Consider the following 21,895-nt stretch of genomic DNA (forward strand, 5'->3'; position numbering starts at 1 on the left):
TCGGCCATTCCCGCACCCCTGGCCCAGCCCCTGGGCTCAGCACACTCGGCCATTCCCGCACCCCACCCACTCAGGCCCAGTCCCAGGGCTCAGTGAATGGGACCTGCCATGCTCTAGACCTGGTCCCGGGGCCAGCGTGCTCACACTCACCTAGTCACTGCACTGCACACATCACCCTGGCACACAGTGCCACACACATGCACTAGCACCCCCCAAGCCCAAGTCGGCTGGACCTGGAGTGTTGTGAGGCCATTGTCTGCGCGCTCGGCAAGAGCCAGCAACCGTCACGGGGGGCTGTGTGCGGAGCCATCACGGGGGGCTGTGTGCGGAGCCAGAGCCATCACAGGGGGGGCTGCGTGTGGAGCCGGAGCCGTCTCCGTCACGGGGGGATGTGTATGGAGCCAGAGCCGTCACGGGGGGTTGTGTGCGGAGCCATCGCGGGGGGCTGTGTGCAGAGCCGGAGCCATCACGGGGGGCTGTGTGCAGAGCTGGAGCCATCACAGGGGGGGCTGCGTGTGGAGCCGGAGCCGTCTCCGTCACGGGGGGCTGTGTGCGGAGCTGGAGCCATCACGGGGGGGCTGCATGTGGAGCCGGAGCCGTCTCCGTCACGGGGGGATGTGTGTGGAGCCGGAGCCGTTACAGGGGGGCTGTGTGTGGCGCCGGAGACGTTACAGGGGGCTGTGTGCGGCGCTGGCAGCTGTCATGACTCACGGGGGGCTGTGTGTGGCGCCAGAGCCATTACAGGGGGCTGTGTGTGGAGCCAGAGCCGTCACAGGGGGGCTGTGTGTGGAGCCAGAGCTGTTACAGGGGGCTGTGTGTGGCGCCGGCGCTGGCAGCCGTCATGACTCACGGGGGGGCTGTGTGTGGAGCCAGAGCCGTTACAGGGGGCTGTGTGTGGAGCCGGAGCCGTTACAGGGGGGCTGTGTGTGGAGCCAGAGCTGTTACAGGGGGCTGTGTGTGGCGCCGGCGCTGGCAGCCGTCATGACTCACGGGGGGGCTGTGTGTGGAGCCAGAGCCGTTACAGGGGGCTGTGTGTGGAGCCAGAGCCGTTACAGGGGGGCTGTGTGTGGAGCCGGAGCTGTTACAGGGGGGCTGTGTGTGGCGCCGGAGCCATTACAGGGGGCTGTGTGCGGAGCCGGAGCTGTTACAGGGGGGCTGTGTGTGGAGCCGGAGCTGTTACAGGGGGGCTGTGTGCGGAGCCGGAGCCGTTACAGGGGGGCTGTGTGTGGCGCCGGCGCTGGCAGCCGTCATGACTCACGGGGGGGCTGTGTGTGGAGCCGGAGCTCCACGGTTGTTTGTTTCTCTTTCCCAGCAGCTGTTCAGCAGATGGACACAGATGAGATGTGTCCACTTGGAGCCCCCTTGGCTGGCGGGGCTGGCAGAATCAACAGCCCTTAATGTTTTCCACTCAGCTCCCAGCGTCTGCCTCCGGCGCCATCACCACCTCCTCCTCCTCCCTCCCAGCCAGCACCCCCTCCCTAGGCCCAGCGTCACTGGGAGCTGGGTCCCTCCAGCCCTTTCCAGTTGCTCCCATCCAGTGGCCAGCAGGAAGGTCTGTGACTGCTGCTGGCCCCCCAGGCTGCTCTGCCCCTGGCTTGCAGAGGGCTTCCCAGCATGCTGGGGGCAGGAAGGACAAGGGAGGCAGAGCCAAGCTGAACAGAGTCCTCCAGCCCCTTACTGGTGCCCCTCACACAAGGTCCCCCCTTCAGCACACACCGCAGAGCTGCCTGGAATGACAGCCTGCGTCAGGCGCCCAGCACATTCCAGCAGGAACCTGCTGCTCAGCTATCAAAGGGCCTTTCTTCTTCCCGGCGTGCGGGATTCCAGACGGCACCACGCTGGGCGGGATCCGGGCAGGCCCCAGCCAGCCCGGGCAGCATGGGCACCAAGCACCAGCATGCCTATTGCAGGCTGTTTGCACCCACTCTGCACCGAGAGATGCGACACACCAGAAGCGGCGCAAGGAGCCTGTGTGTGTGGACTGATCGGAGACGTCCAGGCTGAAAGGGCCCGTTCTGACCATCCGATCTGCCCTGCTGCATGGCACAGTCCAGACTCCCCCAGGCTTCCTGGGCAGAGCCCTCGGGTGAGGCAGAGTGTTGTGTGTATGTGTGAGAGAGAGAGAGAGACTCTGTGTCTTTGGCCCAATTCTTATGCCAGCAGAGAATTTGTCCCTGGGTGTGTGGGTGTCTCTCGAGAGGGCAGCCAGACTAGGCAGAGGGGTGTTCTCCCCAGCACCTAGCCAGGTGGGAACTGATGGGGAAAGGTACTGTCCCTGCAGGGCTGTGGTTTTCTCACAGATGAGCTGGTTGTGGTGAATCAAGCAGCCTCAGCTTACTGGGCCCAGCTCCATCTGCTAACACCACAGCTGCCATGGCCACTTGGGACAGGTCCCCGGGGTAGCTGGCTCACATGCAGTGCGAAGGCACCTGTTCCTGGTGAGGACACACAGTGGCACCTGTTGAACCAACGGTGTGAATTTAACGCAGGTGAGGGGACGCTCAGCCCTTGGGGAAGCAGCTCCTCTTTGGGGCGTCGCTGGAGTCAGTCAGGAATGAAGGTGAGCGTAACCACAATGAGCCGCTTAGAAACTGGCCGAAGAGCAGCCTATGTGTGGATGCTGAATCTAGCCATGTCTTGGGATGAGTGTGTGGGCTGGGCTCTGGGTGTGCAATGGGGATTGTGCATGAGTGGGTGTGGCGGGTGATCCATTGACTCACTAACCACACTTGCACAGCCATACAGTCAGCTCACAGGCATTTTCCTGGCTGCCAATTCCACAGCAGCTCCAGGCCCCAGGTCCAGGGATGGTCGAGACAGTTGTGGGCAGAGCCTGTTGATTGTGGTGAAAAGCGGAAAGCTGGAAGGGGGCAAATGATGCAGACACAGAGCCCCTGGAATCTGGTTAGCAGAACCACCAGCCAAACTGCCTAGAGAGCAAAGGCCCTTGCTAAGAACAAGCCCCAGCTCAGCTCTGCCCTTGTCCGGTGGAGTTCAAAGGGTGACTTCCGGCATGAAAGAAGAGTCCATAAGAATGGTAGGAGGCGGGAGAAATGGGGGACCCCAGTATGGGGCCGGAAGGGGAGAATCGGGGCACACAGAACTCATGACATGGGGGGAGAATGGAGGGGAACGTGGGGGGAATGCAGAGCCCCTGACAGCAGGGGGTTGCAGGGCATTCCTGAAATAGAGGGGAGGGGCGCTTGTGGGGGGATGGCAGGACACACAGAGCCCCTGTCCGGTGTGATGAGCTCGACCTGCAGAAGCGCTGAGCTGTGTGACCCCCTCGTATGTAGCTGCCAAAGAGAGAGGGTCCCATTAGGAACATCCAAGCTGACTGGCCCGCCTGCCTTGCCCAGGCAACCAGCCCCAGGCAAGGGTTCCTCCAGCCGCACTTCTGGGAGAGCCAGTGGAGCTTTTAGAAGGAGACACCAAGTCTTGGTTTCAACAAACCTCCCAGCAATGGTGAATCTGGATAAGTTGCTCCCGCGGTTAAATTCCCATCCTGCTAAACATTGGTGCCGTATATCCAGTTCGATCTGTCTGGCTCTGTTTCCGGCCATTGGAGCTCGTTCTGTCTTCGTCTGCTAGGATAAAGAGGCAGCTACTGTCAGGAAGCTGCACCCCATGTCCGAAGTCACCGCTGACATTTCGTTTTGCTAAGCTAAATGGATTGAACGTCTTTGGTCTCTTCCAGCCAGGCAGGTTTTCCAGACCTTGAATCATTCTTGTTGCTCTTTTCTAAGCCCTTCTCCATTGGTCAGCGGCCTTCTGGAAATGTGGCTGCCAGAACTGGACACAGTAGCCAGTAATAGTCTCATTAATGTGTATACAGAGGTGGTTTCTCCTCTACCTCCATCTTCCCCTGCACATACATCCAAGGATCCACCACATTCTCTGTTGTAGCTACAGCATCATGCTGGGAGCTCATGTCCAGCTGGTTATCTAGCAGGTCCCCAAAGTCTTTTCATTCACTGCTTTCCAGGACAGGGTCCCCACCTATGGCTTCTTGGTTCCTCACTATATGACCTTGCAGCTGACTGTGTTAAAATGCACGTTGTTCAAATTAGCTCAACTTGCCAAGCGACAAAGGCTGCCCTGTATAAAAGGCCAGTCCCCATCAGCATTTGCCAAACCCCCCAATTTTGTTTCCTCTGCAAATGTTAGTAGTACTGACTTTATATTTCCTTCCACATCATTGATAAAGACAGTGCTGCCCTTTCTCGACCCAAGCAGCCAGTCAGATTTTGGGGTCCTGGGGATGTTCTGGCTGGAAGAAATGGACACTGTCTGGTGTTCTCTTTGTTTATTTACAAGCAATGTACAAAGCCCTGCTTCCCTGAACACAGGAGGAACCCAGATCAAAAGGAGCAGCTTCTTCGTTTACAGCCCCAAACCTCTTTAGCCAGCACCAGACCCCAAAGTTCTCTCGCTTTTTCCAGGCTCACACTGTGCTCACAGGCTCCTGCTTCTCCCACTCTCTGTTCGTTTGTTCTCAATTTCTCGATAACCTCCCTGCACACCCCGACCCCTAAAAGAGAACTCAGCCAAAAGCCTCTGGGCTGGTGTACACCCCCTGTTTTGTCTTGAGTAGGGGCTTATGCTCTCAAGGGTGAGTTCACACCTATCAATCTCAACGGGATTTAATTAACATCATAACAAGGTGTCATCCAGCTCACAACAACATTGAATGGATCCCTGCAGGACCCACTAGAAACACACCATGAGATGACGACTCCCCATGAACAGTTACTAGTGACAGTGAGAGTGTGTTGCAAACGGGTATGACAAGGACTTGGGGGGATGTAGTGTATTCAGTGAACAGCTGTGACAGTGGTTATGTGCAGGTGTCATGTCTGGGTGTGACAGTGGTTGTGTGCAGGAGTTGCGTCGGGGGTGGTGACAACAGTGATTATGCACAGGAGTTGCATCCAGGGGTGAATGTGGGTGATAGTGATTGTGTGTGGGTGTTGTGTCTGAGTGTGATGGTGATTGTGCGTGGGTGTTGTGTCTGGGCGTGACAGTGGCTGTGTCTGGGTGTGACAATGGTTGTGTGCAGGTGTTGTGTCGGGGGTGGTGACAACAGTGATTATGCACAGGAGTTGCATCCAGGGGTGAATGTGGGTGATAGTGATTGTGCGTGGGTGTTGTGTCTGAATGTGATAGTGATTGTGCGTGGGTGTTGTGTCTGGGCGTGACAGTGGCTGTGTCTGGGTGTGACAATGGTTGTGTGCAGGTGTTGTGTCGGGGGTGGTGATGACAGTGATTATGCATGAGAGTTACGTCCGGGGGTGAATGTGCGTGACAGTGGTTGTGCGTGGGTGTTGTGTCTGGGTGTGAATGAGTTTGACAGTGAGTGTGGGTGTGTGCGTGCTCCTATCCTGCAGTCCCCTGTGGGAGAGGCGCCTTCGACCGTCTGTGGTGCCATCACTCCTTGGGCCAGGGTGAAGCCCTGCCTCTTGTTCTTGGTGCAATGCCATGACGGACGCCCCTACGCAGAGCTACCCAGGGACATGACCAGCGATGGTGCATATGCCCAGGGCAGTGGATCCTGACGTCAGAGCTGTGGGACCCCAGCTGGGTGGAAGGGGCAAGGTAGGAACCTCAGAGTATTCACAGCCCCATCTCCTGAGCACAGTCCTTGCATCACCGGGTCTCACACACACAGCCCCTGAGGGCAGCAGGATCTGCCCTGGGGTGCTAAGGCCAGATCCCCCCCTGCCTGGTTGGGTCTGTGCTCTCGGGCGCTAGGACTGGATCCCCTGCCCAGCCTGGTGGGGTCTGTGTACGGGGGGGCTGGTGCTGGGATCCACCCCCAGCCCAGTGGGGTCTGTGCACGGGGGGGCTGGTGCTGGGATCCCCCCCAGCCTGGTGGGGTCTGTGCCCTGGGGGTGCTGGTGCACAGGCTGGTAGCTCAGTTCACTGCTCTGAAACCCCGTCAGGGCCATGCGGTGGCCTGGCCGGCTGGGCATAGACCCCGCGGTGCCCCCCGCACCCCAGGGCCGGGAGCAAAGCCGCCCTCAGGACCTGGGCATTGCAGTGGCGGGGGCCGGGTGGCGCTTGCTCTGTACACACGGCTCAAGGCACTGCTTGTTGTTATAAATATCCCGTGAGGCAGGGGGAGCTGAGGCCCGGGCTCTGTGGGATTTGGCTGGGGCTCAGGGCTCCTCCCGGCCCAGCCAGCCCTGCTATTGGCTCTGGGCTGCCGGGGGCTCCTGGCCAGGGGCCCACTTGTGGGTTTGGGGAGGGGAGGCAGCTGGTTTCTCTCAGCTCGGCTCTGGGGACGTTCCTGCTCCCAAAGAAAACACCCGGCTGGGTATTTATATCAGCCAGCACATGGCCAGCCTGCAGCGTGGCACCGGGCCCGGCCCGGCCATGTGTGGAGCAGCCGGGCTCGGGCTGTGTGGATTGTAGGGTGTGTCGGAGTGTATGGGGGTGCGGGAGAGGCAGCACATGCCGGCTGTGGATTTAATGGGGGGGGGGTGTTGCAGGAGGGCTCACTGTGTGGTCTGTGTGTGTCGCTGGGCGTGGTGGGTGTGGCAGGCACCCTCCTGGAGGTGAGGGTGTGTCCCATGGGCAGGCCGTGGGGTGTGTGTGGAGTGGGGTGTGTCCCAGGGTGTAGGGGGCTGAGTGTGTGGGTGGCAGGCAGCCCGCTGAGGGCAAAGGCATGTCCCAGGGCAAGGTGAGGTGGCGGGGGACAGGGTGAGGTGTGTGTGTATCACAAGGTGAAGTGTGTGGAGTGGGTGTCAGGGTGGGGGCAGGCAGCCCTCTGAGGGCACGTCCCAGGGCAGGGACACCGACTCCGCAGGGATGGAGGTGAACACAGGGCAGTGTGGGGAGCAGATGGTGCGAATGGTACATGGCTGAGGCTGGCTCCCCCCAGGGCAGAAAGGGCGGGGAGGGGCTGCTCCTGCAGGGCTGTCTGGGGGGACCCCTGCCACCTGCTGGGCTGAGACCCCTGTCTGGGTGTCACGGAGTGTGGGGAGTCCGGCCCTGCACCCCTCTTCCTGGGACTCACAGTGACTCTCAGCCAGCCAGTGAAACAGAAGGTTTATTGGACAACAGGAACACAGGTTACAGCAGAGCTTGGAGGCCCAACCAGGACCCCTCAATTGAGTCCCTCTGGGGGTTCAGGAAGCTTAGTTCCCAGCTTGGGATTCCCTGAATTCCAAGCACCCAGCCCAAAACCGAAACTGAACTAACTCCCTCCAGCCGGCCGATTCCTTTGTCTGGCTTCCCTGGCAAAGGTGCTGATTCCCCTCCCCCTCCCCCACCTGGCTCAGGTTACAGGCTTAGATCTTCTCCCTCATTTAAAGAAATCCCCAGCTCTCCCATTCCCAGACAGACAGTCCCTGCTCCATCACATCTCTCCCCCCTTCGAGACTGAACTGAGCGGGGTCACTCTGCCCAGTGACCTGGGGAAGTTCAGGGTCCCCTCTCCGGGACAACGCGTCCGCTGTCAGGTTGGCACTTCCCTTCACATGGACCACGTCCATGTCATAGTCCTGCAGGAGCAGGCTCCACCTCAGGAGCTTGGCGTTGGCTCCTTTCATCTGGTGCAGCCAGGTCAGGGGAGAGTGGTCGGTGTACACGGTGAAGTGTCGCCCAAAGAGATATGGCTCTAGCTTCTTAAGGGCCCACACCATGGCCAGGCATTCCTTCTCGATGGCCGCGTAGCTTTGTTCCCGGGGTAGCAGCTTCTTACTCAGGTACACGATGGGGTGTCTCTCCCCCTTTTCATCCTCCTGCATTAACACTGCCCCCAGTCCCGTGTCTGAGGCGTCGGTGAACACCATAAAGGGCTTGTCAAAATCTGGGTTTGCCAGAACTGGGCCACTAACCAGAGCCTCCTTCAGCGCCCGGAAAGCCTCCTGGCACTGCTCAGTCCAGATCACCTTGTCTGGCTTCCCCTTTTTGCACATCTCAGTGATGGGGGCGGCTATGGCGCTAAAGTGGGGCACGAACCTTCGATAGTACCCCGCCATCCCAATAAATGCCTGCGCGTGGGGTAGGCATCAAATACAGTGACGGCTTGGAGCTTTCGATAGTCCACACAGAACCGGATTGACCCATCCCTTTGGGGGAACCAGCACCACGGGCGAGGCCCAAGTGCTGGAACACGGCTGGATCACCCCCAAAGCCAGCATGTCCCTGACCTCTCTTTCTAGGTCCTGGGCAGTTTTACCAGTGACCCGAAAAGGGGAGCATCTTATAGGGGGATGTGACCCGGTCTCCACCCGGTGGACAGTCAAATTAGTGCGTCCAGGCTGGTTGGAAAACAGCTGTCGGTACAGATGCAGCACCCCCCTGATCTCAGCATGCTGGCCCGGGGTCAGCTGATCAGAGAGGGGAATCGCCTCCAGGGGGGAACCAGCTCTTGTCCCAGGGAATAGATCCACTAAAGGGTCATATCCCTCCTTCTCCCAATGTTCACACACGGCCAACACCACATTCCCCCTGTCGTAGTATGGCTTCATCATATTCACATGGTACACCCGGCGGTGATGTGCCCGGTTCGACAGCTCCACCACATAGTTTACCTCATTCAGTTGCTTGACAACCTTGAAGGGCCCTTCCCAGGTGGCCTGGAGTTTGTTTCTCCTCACGGGGATGAGAACCATCACCTGATCCCCGGTGGCGAAGGCGCGGGCCCGTGCCGTGCGGTCATACCAGACCTTCTGCCTCCTCTGGGCTCGGGCCAGATTCTCCCTGGCCAGGCCCATGAGCTAGGCCAGTCTTTCCCGGAAGGTTAGGACATACTCCACCACTGACTCTCCCTCGGGAGCGGCCTTCCCCTCCCATTCGTCCCTCATCAGGTCTAGGGACCTCCTTACCCACCTTCCATACAACAGTTCGAAAGGTGAAAACCCGGTAGATTCCTGGGGTACCTCCCTGTACGCGAACAGCAAGTGAGGTAAGTACTTGTCCCAGTCCTGTGGGTGCTGCTCCATAAATGTTTTTAGCATCATCTTCAGCCTCCCATTGATCCTTTCTACCAGCCCGTTGGACTGGGGGTGATACGCTGAGGCCCAGTTGTGCTGGACCCCACATTTCTGCCATAAGGACCGGAGCACGGCCGACATGAAGTTGGACCCCTGGTCCGTTAAGACCTCCTTGGGGAACCCCACCCGGCTGAAAATTGTCAGCAGCGCATCTGCCACTGTGTCTGCTTCGATAGAGGACAAGGCCACCGCCTCGGGGTAGCGAGTGGCGAAATCTACCACCACCAAGATGTATTTCTTCCCCGACTGGGTCGTCTTGCTGAGAGGTCCCACTATGTCCATGGCCACCTTCTGGAAAGGTTCTTCTATGATGGGTAAAGGCCTCAAAGCCGCTTTCCCCTAGTCCTGGGCCTTCCCCACCCTCTGGCAGAGGTCACAGGATTGGCAGTACTGTCGGACCTGGGTAAAGACCCCAGGCCAGTAAAAGTTCTGTAGCAGCCTCTGCCTGGTGCGCCGGATTCCCTGGTGCCCTGCGAGAGGGATGTCATGGGCCAGGTACAGCAGCTTGTGACGAAACTTCTGGGGAACCACCAGCTGCCTCCTGATCCCCCATGACTCTACTTCCCGTGGGGGAGCCCATTCTCGGTACAGGAACCCCTTCTCCCACAGGAACCTCTCCTTGCAACCTCTCCTCATGGTCTGTACCGCACTGAGGTTAGCTCGGTCCCTGGGCTTCCGCAAGGAGGGATCTTTCTGCAACTCGGCCTGGAACTCAGCAGCTGGGACTGGGATGGGGACCTGCTCTCTCTCGCTGGCTGGGTCTGAGCCCGCAGCCTCTCTGAGCCGTGTACCTGGGCGTTCCCTCCCCACCAGGTTAGGGTCCTGCACCTCGGGCAGAGTACCTTCCCCGTTGTTAGGGCACAGTGCCTTGTGTCGACTCTGACTAACGGGTCATGACCAGGGCACCCCAGGCGTTGCTTGGCCAGACCTCCAGGTCACCCCCATTAACATCTCCGTGGGCAAATGTGGGTGTAACCCCACATCCTTGTGACCCTCCTTGGCCCCCCACTTCAGGTGTACCTTCGCCACGGGCACCTTGAATGGGGTCCCGCCCATGCCCATCAGGGTCAGGTAGGTGTCGGGCACCATCTGATCTGAGGCCACCACTTCGGGCCGGGCCAGCATCACCTCTGCGCCCGTGTCCCAGTACCCAGTGACCTTCCTCCCATCTACCTCCAGGGGAACAAGGCACTCTTTCCAGAGGGGAAGCCCCGCACTCACCCTGTAAACCAAAAACTCGGAGCCTGGAGCATCCAGCCCCCCAGAGGAGCTGACCTGGGGACCTCTTCCCTCCTTCGCAGGCGGTATATGGCCAGCTCCCATTTCCTGCGAATGCTGCCCCTTGTCCAGCTGGGTCTCTACCAAGTTAACCCGATGTGGGGTCGGTCTGCTCAGTCTGTCCTTGAGCCTGGGGCACTGGGACTGTATGTGGCCCCTCTGGCCACATTGATAGCAGCTCATCTCCCGTTGGTCCCCTCGAACCAGTCGCTAGTCCCTGACACTGGGCATTCCCCTTGGGAGGGGGTTCTCCCTATTCCCCCTTTGGGAGGTCCCAGGATGACTCTCTCTCTGCATCGCGGTGGGCCTGTTTCTTTGGGACTCCTCCCTGCCACCCCCCGACCGGCTCTTCACAAACTCATCAGCCAGTCGCCCTGCGTGTCACGGGCTCTCTGGCTTTTGGTCCCTCAACCACAGCCTCAGGTCAGATGGGCACCGCTCATACAGTTGCTTCAGTACCAGCAGTTTAACCAGGTCCCCCTTTGTCTGGGCCCCATCTGCCCACTTGCTGGCGTATCCCTCCATGCGGACAGCTAGCTGCAGATATGAGACCTCAGGGGTTTTATCCTGACTCCAGAACCTCTCCCGGTACATCTCAGGAGTCAGCCCAAACTCGCGCAGCAGGGCCTGCTTGAATAGTTCGTAGTTCCCTTTCTCCTCCTCTCCCAGCTGGCGGTACAATGCCACGGCCTTGGGGTCCAGTAAGGGGGTGAGAACCCGGAGCCTGTCTGCCGGAGCTACCTGGTGCAGCTCGCAGGTGTCATAAACAGATAGCTAAGGGTTAATGTCTCTTTCACCTGAAACACCTGACCAGAAAACCAATCAGGAAACCGGATTTTTTCAACTTTGGGTGGAGGGAAGTGTGTGTCTGAGTCTTTTGTCTGTCTGCCTGTTTCCTCTGAGCTTTGGAGAAGTAGTTCTATTTTCTAGTCTTCTGTTTCTAAGTGTAAGGACAAAGAGATCAGATAGTAAGTTCTATGGTTTCTTTTCTTTGGTATTTGCATGAATATCAGTGCTGGAGTGCTTTGATTTGTATTCTTTTTTGAATAAGGCTGTTTATTCAATATTCTTTTAAGCAATTGACCCTGTGTTGTATCATCTAATACAGAGAGCGCATTTGTTTGTATTTTTCTTTTCTCTGCTAAGGGCTTTTTAGCAGAGAGAAACAGTTTGGTTTTAAAAGGGAACCAGAGAGAATTTTTTTTTTTCTGCTCTCTCTAGCAGTTTGTGGTTTGCATGTTAAGCGAGAAGACTGTTGAGGGTCTTTTGTCATGCAATAGCCCTCCCATTAGGTGGCAAGTACCAGCACTTATATGCATGCAAATAAAGTGGTTTTTCTGGTTTCCCTTAATTGAACATTAGCTAGAGAGAGAAAGGGAAAAAAACACTGTTGCTAGGCAGACTTCAGGAGGCAACAGAGCCTGCAGTTCAAAAGGGAAACACCGGAGGGCACCCCAACACAAGAAAACAGGAACCATGTCTACCAGGACAAAAATGGAGGCCGAAGACCAATTCAAAGAAGCTGAACACAGGCGAGAGATGGAAAAACACAAACAGGAACTAGAAATAAAACAAAAAGAGATGGAGATAAAAGAAAAGGAAGAAAACATGAAACTGGCAGCCTTCCAAAGAGAACAGGCAACCCAAGAGGCAGCACACAAAAGAAAACTAGAAGAAGAAGAGGTGGCCTACCGAAGGAAACAAGCAGAAGATGAGGCGGCCCACCGCCGAGACATGGAAAAACACCAAAAAGAAATGGAAAAAACAACAAAAACAAATGGAAAAAGAAAATGAAGAGAAGGAAAAACAGAGGAAACATGAACTGGAGTTGGCAAAAGCTGGGCTGCATGTGCCAGCCACCCCTAACAACCCGGCGCCAATTATTGCTCCACAGCACAGAAAATTTCCCACCTACAAGGCAGGTGATGACACCGAGGCCTTCTTGGAAAATTTTGAAAGAGCCTGTTTTGGGTACAGCATCCCCGAAGACCAGTACATGGTAGAATTAAGGCCACACCTCAGTGGACCTTTAGCAGAGGTGGCAGCTGAAATGCCCAAGCCGCAAATGAATGACTATAAACTTTTTCAAACCAAGGCCAGATACCGGATGGGGATAACCCCAGATCATGCCCGTCGGCGCTTCAGAACCCAAAAGTGGAAACCAGAGGTGTCATTTCCCAAACACGCCTACTACATTGCAAAAAACTATGAGGCCTGGTTAACAGGAAACAACATTCAAACCTTGGAAGAAGTGAACCTCCTCATACAAATGGAGCAGTTCTTGGATGGTGTTCCTGAAGACATCACACGGTACATACAAGATAGAAATCCCAAAACTATCGCTGAGGCGGGGGAGATTGGAGCCAAATGGATGGAACTGGCAGAAAGCAAAAAAGCTACTGTCAAGGGGAACGATTACCCCAGGGGGCACACAGACCATAAACCCTACAACCGAGGACAGCCAAAGACCCTACATACCACCCAAGTAAAGCCACAGATACCCTACTCTTCAACCTCACCAGTCTCCAGTAACTCACCTCGGCCCAGTGACCCGTCAGATGGAAGATGCTTTAAGTGTAATGAACTGGGACATATCAAGGCCAACTGTCCCAAGAACACCATGCGAGTGCAATTCATTACACCACCATCACCCCAAAGATCCCCAGGCCCAGATGCCTCTCAAATACCCTTGGAGCGAAGGGAAAATTTGAGAGTGGGCGGAAAGAAGGTTACTGCGTGGAGAGACACGGGGGCACAAGTGTCAGCTATCCACCAATCCTTCGTTGACCCCAAATTCATCAACCCAAAGGCCAAAGTTACAATTTACCCCTTCATGTCACAAGCTGTAGACTTGCCTACAGCTCAACTGCCTGTCCAGTACAAAGGCTGGTCAGGAATGTGGACTTTTGCAGTCTATGACAATTATCCTATCCCCATGCTACTGGGGGAAGACTTGGCCAACCAGGTGAGGCGGGCCAAGAGAGTGGGAATGGTTACCCGTAGCCAAACCAGGCAAGCTTCCAGACCCATTCCTGTTCCTGAGCCGTCCACAGAAGCCCCGTCTGTGTTACCAGAGACCCAGACAGAGGCAGTGGACCCGGATTCCATGCCTACCACTGAAACAGCCACAGCATCTCCAGTCCCAGGCCCGGAACTGGAACCGCAACCAGCACCAGCAAGTGCAACCACATCTTCAAACTCAACGCCAGAGGGCGCCAGCAAGCCAGAACTGGCAGAAGCAAAAGACAGCCATACCCAAAAGGCTCAGCCAGAGCCTGAAATACCCTCAGGTGCACCAGCGGAGAGCGGTTCACCAGCAACGGAAACAACCCCATCACCTACATCGCTTCCAGAGGGACCAAGCCCAAGTCCACAGTCTGAGGAAGAACTGGTGACCCCAGCCTCAAGGGAACAGTTCCAGGCTGAGCAGGAAGCAGATAACAGCCTTCAGAAAGCGTGGGCGGCGGCACGGAGCACCCCACCGCCTCTCAGCTCTTCTAATCGATCCCGGTTTGTTATAGACCAAGGACTTTTATACAAGGAAATTCTTTCTGGTGGACACCGGGAAGAATGGCAGCCGCAAAAACAGTTGGTGGTTCCAACTAAGTACCGGGGGAAGCTCTTAAGCTTAGCCCATGATCATCCCAGTGGCCATGCTGGGGTGAACAGAACCAAGGACCGGTTGGGGAAGTCCTTCCACTGGGAGGGGATGGGCAAGGACGTTGCCAAGTATGTCCGGTCTTGTGAGGTATGCCAAAAAGTGGGAAAGCCTCAAGACCAGGTCAAGGCCCCTCTCCAGCCACTCCCCATAATTGAGGTCCCATTTCAGCGAGTAGCTGTGGATATTCTGGGCCCTTTCCCAAAAAAGACGCCCAGAGGAAAGCAGTACGTACTGACTTTCGTGGACTTTGCTACCCGATGGCCAGAAGCAGTAGCTCTAGGCAACACCAGGGCTAACACTGTGTGCCTGGCCCTAACAGACATCTTTGCCAGGGTAGGTTGGCCCTCTGACATCCTTACAGATTCAGGGTCTAATTTCCTGGCAGGGACCATGGAAAAACTGTGGGAAACTCATGGGGTGAATCACTTGGTTGCCACCCCGTACCACCATCAAACCAATGGCCTGGTGGAAAGGTTCAATGGAACTTTGGGGGCCATGATAAGAAAATTCATCAACGAATTCTCCAATAATTGGGACCTAGTGTTGCAGCAGTTGCTGTTTGCCTACAGGGCTGTACCACATCCCAGTTTAGGGTTTTCACCATTTGAACTGGTGTATGGTCACGAGGTTAAGGGGCCATTACAGTTGGTGAAGCAGCAATGGGAGGGGTTTACGCCTTCTCCAGGAACTAACATTCTGGACTTTGTAAGCAACCTACAAAGCACCCTCCGACACTCTTTAGCCCTTGCTAGAGAGAACCTAAAGGATGCTCAAGAAGAGCAAAAGGCCTGGTATGACAGGCATGCCAGAGAACGTTCCTTCAAGGTAGGAGACCAGGTTATGGTCTTGAAGGCGCAACAGGCCCATAAGATGGAAGCATCATGGGAAGGGCCATTCACGGTCCAAGAGCGCCTGGGAGCTGTAAACTACCTCATAGCATTTCCCAATTCCTCACTAAAGCCTAAAGTGTACCATGTTAATTCTCTCAAGCCTTTCTATTCCAGAGACTTACAGGTTTGTCAGTTTACAGTCCAGGGAGATGATGCTGAGTGGCCTGACGGTGTCTACTACGACGGAAAAAAAGACGGTGGCGTGGAAGAGGTGAACCTCTCAACCACCCTGGAACGTCTGCAGCGGCAACAAATCAAGGAGCTGTGCACTAGCTTCGCCCCATAGTTCTCAGCCACCCCAGGACGGACTGAACGGGCATACCACTCCATTGATACAGGTAATGCTCACCCAATCAGAACCCCACCCTACCGGGTGTCTCCTCATGCCCAAGCTGCTATAGAACGGGAGATCCAGAACATGCTACAGATGGGTATAATCCGCCCATCTACCAGTGCCTGGGCATCTCCAGTGGTTCTGGTACCCAAACCAGATGGGGAAATACGCTTTTGCGTGGACTACCGTAAGCTAAATGCTGTAACTCGTCCGGACAACTATCCAATGCCACGTACTGATGAGCTATTGGAAAAGTTGGGACGTGCCCAGTTCATCTCTACCATAGACTTAACCAAGGGGTACTGGCAAGTACCGCTAGATGAACCTGCCAAGGAGAGGTCAGCATTCGTCACCCATACGGGGGTGTATGAATTCAATGTCCTTCCTTTCGGCCTTCGAAATGCACCCGCCACCTTCCAGAGGCTGGTAGACGGTCTACTAGCTGGACTGGGAGAATTTGCAGTTGCCTACCTCGATGATGTGGCCATTTTTTCAGACTCCTGGCCCGAACACCTACTCCACCTGGAAAAGGTCTTTGAGCGCATCAGGCAGGCAGGACTAACTGTTAAGGCCAAAAAGTGTCAAATAGGCCAAAACAGAGTGACCTACCTGGGGCACCAGGTGGGTCGAGGAACCATAAACCCCCTACAGGCCAAGGTGGATGCTATCCAAAAGTGGCCTGTCCCAAGGTCAAAGAAACAGGTCCAATCCTTCTTAGGCTTGGCCGGATACTACAGGCGATTTGTACCACACTACAGCCAAATCGCTGCCCCATTGACCGACCTAACCAAAAAGACCCAGCCAAATGCCGTTAAGTGGACTAATGAGTGTCAAAAAGCCTTTACCCAGCTTAAGGCAACGCTCATGTCTGACCCTGTACTCAGGGCCCCGGATTTTGACAAACCATTCCTAGTAACCACAGATGCATCTGAGCGTGGTATAGGAGCAGTGCTCATGCAGGAAGCAACAGATCACAACTTCCATCCTGTCGTGTTTCTCAGCAAGAAACTGTCTGAGAGGGAAAGTCACTGGTCAGTCAGTGAAAAGGAATGCTATGCCATTGTGTACGCCCTGGAAAAGCTACGCCCATATGTTTGGGGACGGCGGTTCCAACTACAAACTGACCATGCTGCACTAAAGTGGCTTCATACTGCCAAGGGGAACAACAAGAAACTTCTTCGTTGGAGTTTAGCTCTCCAAGATTTTAATTTTGAAATTCAACACATCACAGGAGCTTCTAACAAAGTTGCTGATGCACTCTCCCGTGAGAGTTTCCCAGAATCCAGTAGTTAAAAAGTGTTCTTAAAATGTAAAAGTCTGTTAGTTATATACTTAGTAGTATATGTAAAGGTGCATGTGTTGTATTAATCTGTTTATTTTCAAGTTCTAGAAGGAAATTGCCGCCAGTGAGCTTCCCCACTGTCTGCAATTTGGGGGGGCGTGTCATAAACAGATAGCTAAGGGTTAATGTCTCTTTCACCTGAAACACCTGACCAGAAAACCAATCAGGAAACCGGATTTTTTCAACTTTGGGTGGAGGGAAGTGTGTGTCTGAGTCTTTTGTCTGTCTGCCTGTTTCCTCTGAGCTTTGGAGAAGTAGTTCTATTTTCTAGTCTTCTGTTTCTAAGTGTAAGGACAAAGAGATCAGATAGTAAGTTCTATGGTTTCTTTTCTTTGGTATTTGCATGAATATCAGTGCTGGAGTGCTTTGATTTGTATTCTTTTTTGAATAAGGCTGTTTATTCAATATTCTTTTAAGCAATTGACCCTGTGTTGTATCATCTAATACAGAGAGCGCATTTGTTTGTATTTTTCTTTCTTTTTTATATAAAGCTTTCTTTTAAGACCTGTTGGAGTTTTTCTTTACTTCAGGGAAATTGAGTCTGTACTCACCAGGGAATTGGTGGGAGGAAGAAATCAGGGGAGTTCTGTGTGTTGGATTGCTAGCCTGATTTTGCATTCCCTCTGGGGGAATAGGAAAGTACTTTTGTTCCAGGATTGGGAACGGAGAGGGGGAATCACTCTGCGTAGTTTCACAGAGCTTGTGTCTGTGTATCTCTCCAGGAGCATCTGGAGGGGGGAAGGGAAAAAGGATTATTTCCCTTTGTTGTGAGACTCAAGGGATTTGGGTCTTGGGGTCCCCAGGGAAGGTTTTTCAGCGGGACCAGAGTGCCCCAAAACACTCTAATTTTTTGGGTGGTGGCAGCAGTACCAGGTCCAAGCTGGTAACTAAGCTTGGAGGTTTTCATGCTAACCCCCATATTTTGGACGCTAAGGTCCAAAATCTGGGAATAAGGTTATGTCAGCAGGCCGTCTCAAAGGCATCCAGGAAGTCCTCCATGTCCTCCCCCTCCTTACGCTGGGCCAGGATGCACTTCTCAAAGCTCTGTGCAGTCCTGGGCCCCCCCTCACTCCCTGCAGCCGGGGGCCCGTTGCTCCTCAGCCTCGCCAGTTCCAGCTCATGATGACGCCGTCTCTCTTTCTCCTCCCGATCATGTTCTCTCTGTCTCTCTTTCTCCTCTCTGTCGCTCACGATCCTCCAGCTCTCTCAGTTTTATCTCTCTCTCCCATTCCTGCCGCTTGCGCTCCACGGATGCCGAGCATCGCCGGGAGGATCCCCTGCTGGCCGGGGGGGTCACAGTGGCCTTGGCATTCGCTGGGCTCCTCCCCGCCCTTCCCCTGGGCATAGGAATGGGGGGTCTCGGGAAGCCCTCAGGGTATATCTACACTATGAGATTATTCCTATTTTACATAAACCGGTTTTGTAAAACAGATTGTATAAAGTCGAGTGCACGCAGCCACACTAAGCATATTAATTCGGCGGTGTGCGTCCATGTACCGAGGCTAGCGTCAATTTCTGGAGCATTGCACTGTAGGTAGCTATCCCATAGCTATCCCATAGTTCCCGCAGTCTCCCCCGCCCCCTGGAATTCTGGGTTGAGATCCCAATGCAAAAACAGTGTCGCGGGTGATTCTGGGTAAATGTCGTCACTCAATCATTCCTCCGTGAAAGCAACAGCAGACAATCATTTCATTCCCTTTTTCCCTGGATTGCCCTGGCAGATGCCATAGCACGGCAACCATGGAGCCCGTTTTGCCTTTTGTCACTGTCACCGTAAGTGTATTGGATGCTGCTGACACAGGCGGTACTGCAGTGCTACACAGCAGCATTCATTTGCCTTTGCAAGGTAGTAGAGATGGTTACCATCCTTATTGTGCTGTCTACCATTGTAAATTGGCAATGAGATGATGGTTATCAGTTGTTTTGTACTGTTTGCTGCTGTCATGGGTGCTCCTGCCTAGCCTTACTGAGGTCAGCTGGGGGTGCATGGACAAAAATAGGAATGATTCCCTGGGTCATTCCCTTCTTTATGTTCTGTCTAAAAATAGAGTCAGTCCTACCTAGAATATGGGGCAAGTATACTAGAGAACCAGAAAGCACAGCTGCTCTGTGTCAGAGCCCCAGAGATCCCACAGAAATGATGAGCTGCATGCCATTCTAGGGGGTGCCCCTGCAACAACCCCAACTGTTGCTTCCCTCCTCCCGTAACCCTCCTGGGCTACCCGTGGCAGTGTCCCACCATTTGTGGGATGAAGTAATAAAGAATGCAGGAATAAGAAACACTGACTTTTTAGTGAGATAAAATGAGGGGGAGGAAGCCTCCAGCTGCTATGACAGTCCAGGCAGGACATCAAAGGGTGTGGGGTGAAAGGAGCACAGCCTCCCACTGCTATGATAGTCCAGGCAGTACAGAATCTTTTCTTTAGACATGAAAGGGGGGTGGGGGCTGATGGAGCTCAGCCTCCAGTTGCTATGATGAGGACAGTTACCAGCTGTTCTGTATCATCTGCCAGGAATGACCAGAAGTCATTCCCATTTTTACCCAGGCACCCCCAGCCAACCTCATCGAGGCCAACTAGGAACACTCACAGGGTGATGAAAATGATGGAGAGCAGTCATATTGTACCATCTACCACTAGGAACAGGATGCTGGTGGTCAGCACTGCAGCATCCCACCTACCAGCAGCATGCAGTAGACATAGGGTGACATTGAAAAAAGGCAAAAAACGTTCTTTTTCCCTTTTCTTTTGGGGTGGGGGGAAGGGTGTAAATTGACAACATATACCCTGAAACACCCGGGAAAATGTTTTTGACCCTTCAGGCATTGGGAGCTCAGCCAAGAATGCAAATGCTTTTCGGAGACTGTGGGGACTGTGGGATAGCTGGAGTCATCAGTACCCCCTCCCTCCCTCCATGAGCGTACATTTGATTCTTTGGCTTTCCGTTATGCTTGTCACACAGCACTGTGCTGTGGACTCTGTATCATAGCCTGGAGATTTTTTCAAATACTTTGGCATTTCGTCTTCTGTACCGGAGCTCTGATAGAACAGATTTGTCTCCCCATACGGTGGTCAGATCCAGTAGCTCCCGTACGGTCCATGCTGGACCTCTTTTTGGATTTGGGACTGCATCGCCACCCGTGCTGATCAGAGCTCCACGCTGGGAAAACAAGAAATTAAATTCAAAAGTTTGCGGGGCTTTTCCTGTCTCCCTGGCCAGTGCATCTGAGTTCAGATGGCTTTCCAGAGCGGTCACAATGGTGCACTGTGGGATACCACAGAGGCCAATACCTTCGATTTGCAGCCACACTAACCCTAATCCGACATTGCAATACCGATTTCAGCACTACTTCCCTCGTCGGGGAGGAGTCAGAAATTGGTTTAAAGAGCCCTTTATATCGATATAAAGGGCTTCGTTGTGTGGACGGGTGCAGCGTTAAATCGGTTTAACCCTGCTAAATTCGGTTTAAATGCGTAGTGTAGACCAGGCCTGTGCCGCCGGCTGACCACTCCCAGCGGGGACAGACACTGGTGCCTGCGCTGCATCTGCCAGGCTGCTTCCCTCAGAGACAGGGCTCCGTTCATTCATGCGGTCTCCCTGCTCCAGCCGGGCAATCAGCTGGTCCTTCGTGAGCCTCCCTGGGTGAAGCCCCCTCTGCTTGCACAGCTCCAGCAGGTCACACTTGCGCCTCTTGGCATACATCTTCCTGCTGGCCACTCACAGGCCGAGGTGCTCGCCGCTCCCCACGGTTTCCAGGGGGACCCCTAGTGCACCAGCCCTTCGTGAGGTCACCACCTCTCTGCCAGGGTCGAGCTGCAGACTCCTCCGCCCCTGGGACCGCTCGCTGCAATCCCCTGGGGGACCCTGTTACTGCAAAGTCCTTCTCACTGGGCACACACTCCCAGGGGTAACCACCCCTTCGTTTTACTGCTCCCCAGTCACTTACTGCAGGAAGCGCCGTCCACGGGGTGCAGTATATCCCACCTCTGCCACCAGTTGTCACGGAGTGTGGGGGAGTCTGGGGGAGTCTGGTCCTGCACCCCTCTTCCTGGGACCCACAGTGACTCTTAGCCAGCCAGTAAAACAGAAGATTTATTGGACAACAGGAATGCAGGTTACAGCAGAGCTTGTAGTCACAACCAGGACCCCTCAATCAAGTCCTTCTAGGGTTCAGAAAGCTTAGTCTCCAGCTTGGGATTCCCTGAATTCCAAGTACCCAGCCCAAAACCGAAACTGAACTCACCCAACTCCCTCCAGCCGGCCCCTTCCTTTGTCCAGCTTCCCCCAGCAAAGGTGCTGACACCCCTCTCCCCTGCCTAGCTCAGGTTATAGGCTGAGCACCTGTCCCTCACCTAAAGTAATCCCCGACTCTCCCATCTCCCACACAGACAGTCCCTACTCCATCACACTGGGTCATACACAGACCAAGCAGGCAGTGGGGAGTGGTGCAGGAGCCTGGTCTTACATTCAAGGTCAGCAGCACGGCTCCCCCCACAAGCCCATGGCACCTGCACAGCCCAGAGGAGTCAAACGCAGCACCCCTGCTCGCCCCGTCCTGCAGAGCTGATCAGGCAGCCCGGGCAGGAGAGGAGATCTGGGGTTCAGCTCAAGCTTGAAATGATGTGGAGAGAGGCTGCTCCAGCCAGCAGAACTGCAGTGGAGAAGGCTCTCACACCCGCAGCAGGAGACTGGGTGGAAAGCCTAGGGGAGGGAGGAGGGGAGCAGAGAGCAAGGGCAGGCCAATGTATGTCCACGGACGGCTGTCCGCCTTGTGTAGTCAGATGCAATGCTCAGCTTGGCCGCTACTATCCACCCCAGAGGTGGCTGCATTTCAGTGCTGCTGTGTGGAGTTTGTGAAGCACCTGCTATGCATACAGGTGCACTGCACAGCACTGTGTGGGTTTGGTGCCCTTCTGACAACTGAAGAGGCCTGGCAGGATTTTTTGCTTTGTAGGTAGGTCCCATGTTCTATGTGGGTGACATGGTGGGGTGGAGTGAGGCAGGGACTCTCATAGACACTTTGCTTTTCTTCACACCTCTCTGGCCAGGCCTACACTGTAGACCTAGATTAGGGGTGTGCAGAGCTGTGAGAAATCCACCCCCCCGAGCCACACACATACACAGACCAACCCCTCATGTAGACAGCGCTGTGGCAATGGGAGAGCTTCTGCCAGCACAGCTACCACCTCTCGCAGAAATGGGTTAACTACGTGGCCGGGAGAAGCTCTCCAATCGGCTTCCAGCGTCTTCACTAAACTGCTGCAACTCTGTGTGCAGGCTGCAGCCCTGCCCCCAGATAGCAGGGAGCGCTCCCCAGTGGGCTTGGCCGTCCTCCAGCCAAATAAGATGGAGGAGGCTGGGTGGGCCCGAACTGCGTAGGGGAAAACA

General features: G+C 54.9%; 1 protein-coding gene across 1 annotated transcript in view; it reads left to right on the forward strand.

The window, feature by feature from the left end:
* The first annotated feature begins 1,746 nt into the window (after nt 1-1,746).
* SPAG8 (sperm associated antigen 8) overlaps nt 1,747-21,895 on the forward strand; it is a 37,556-nt gene continuing 17,407 nt past the window's right edge. The window contains exon 1 of the mRNA XM_030567732.1: nt 1,747-2,086. The gene's annotated coding sequence lies outside the window, so the exon portion shown is untranslated. The remainder of the gene's footprint in view (nt 2,087-21,895) is intronic.

The sequence above is a fragment of the Gopherus evgoodei genome, chromosome 6 (genome assembly GCF_007399415.2).
Source record: "Gopherus evgoodei ecotype Sinaloan lineage chromosome 6, rGopEvg1_v1.p, whole genome shotgun sequence".
Taxonomy (NCBI): domain Eukaryota; kingdom Metazoa; phylum Chordata; order Testudines; family Testudinidae; genus Gopherus; species Gopherus evgoodei.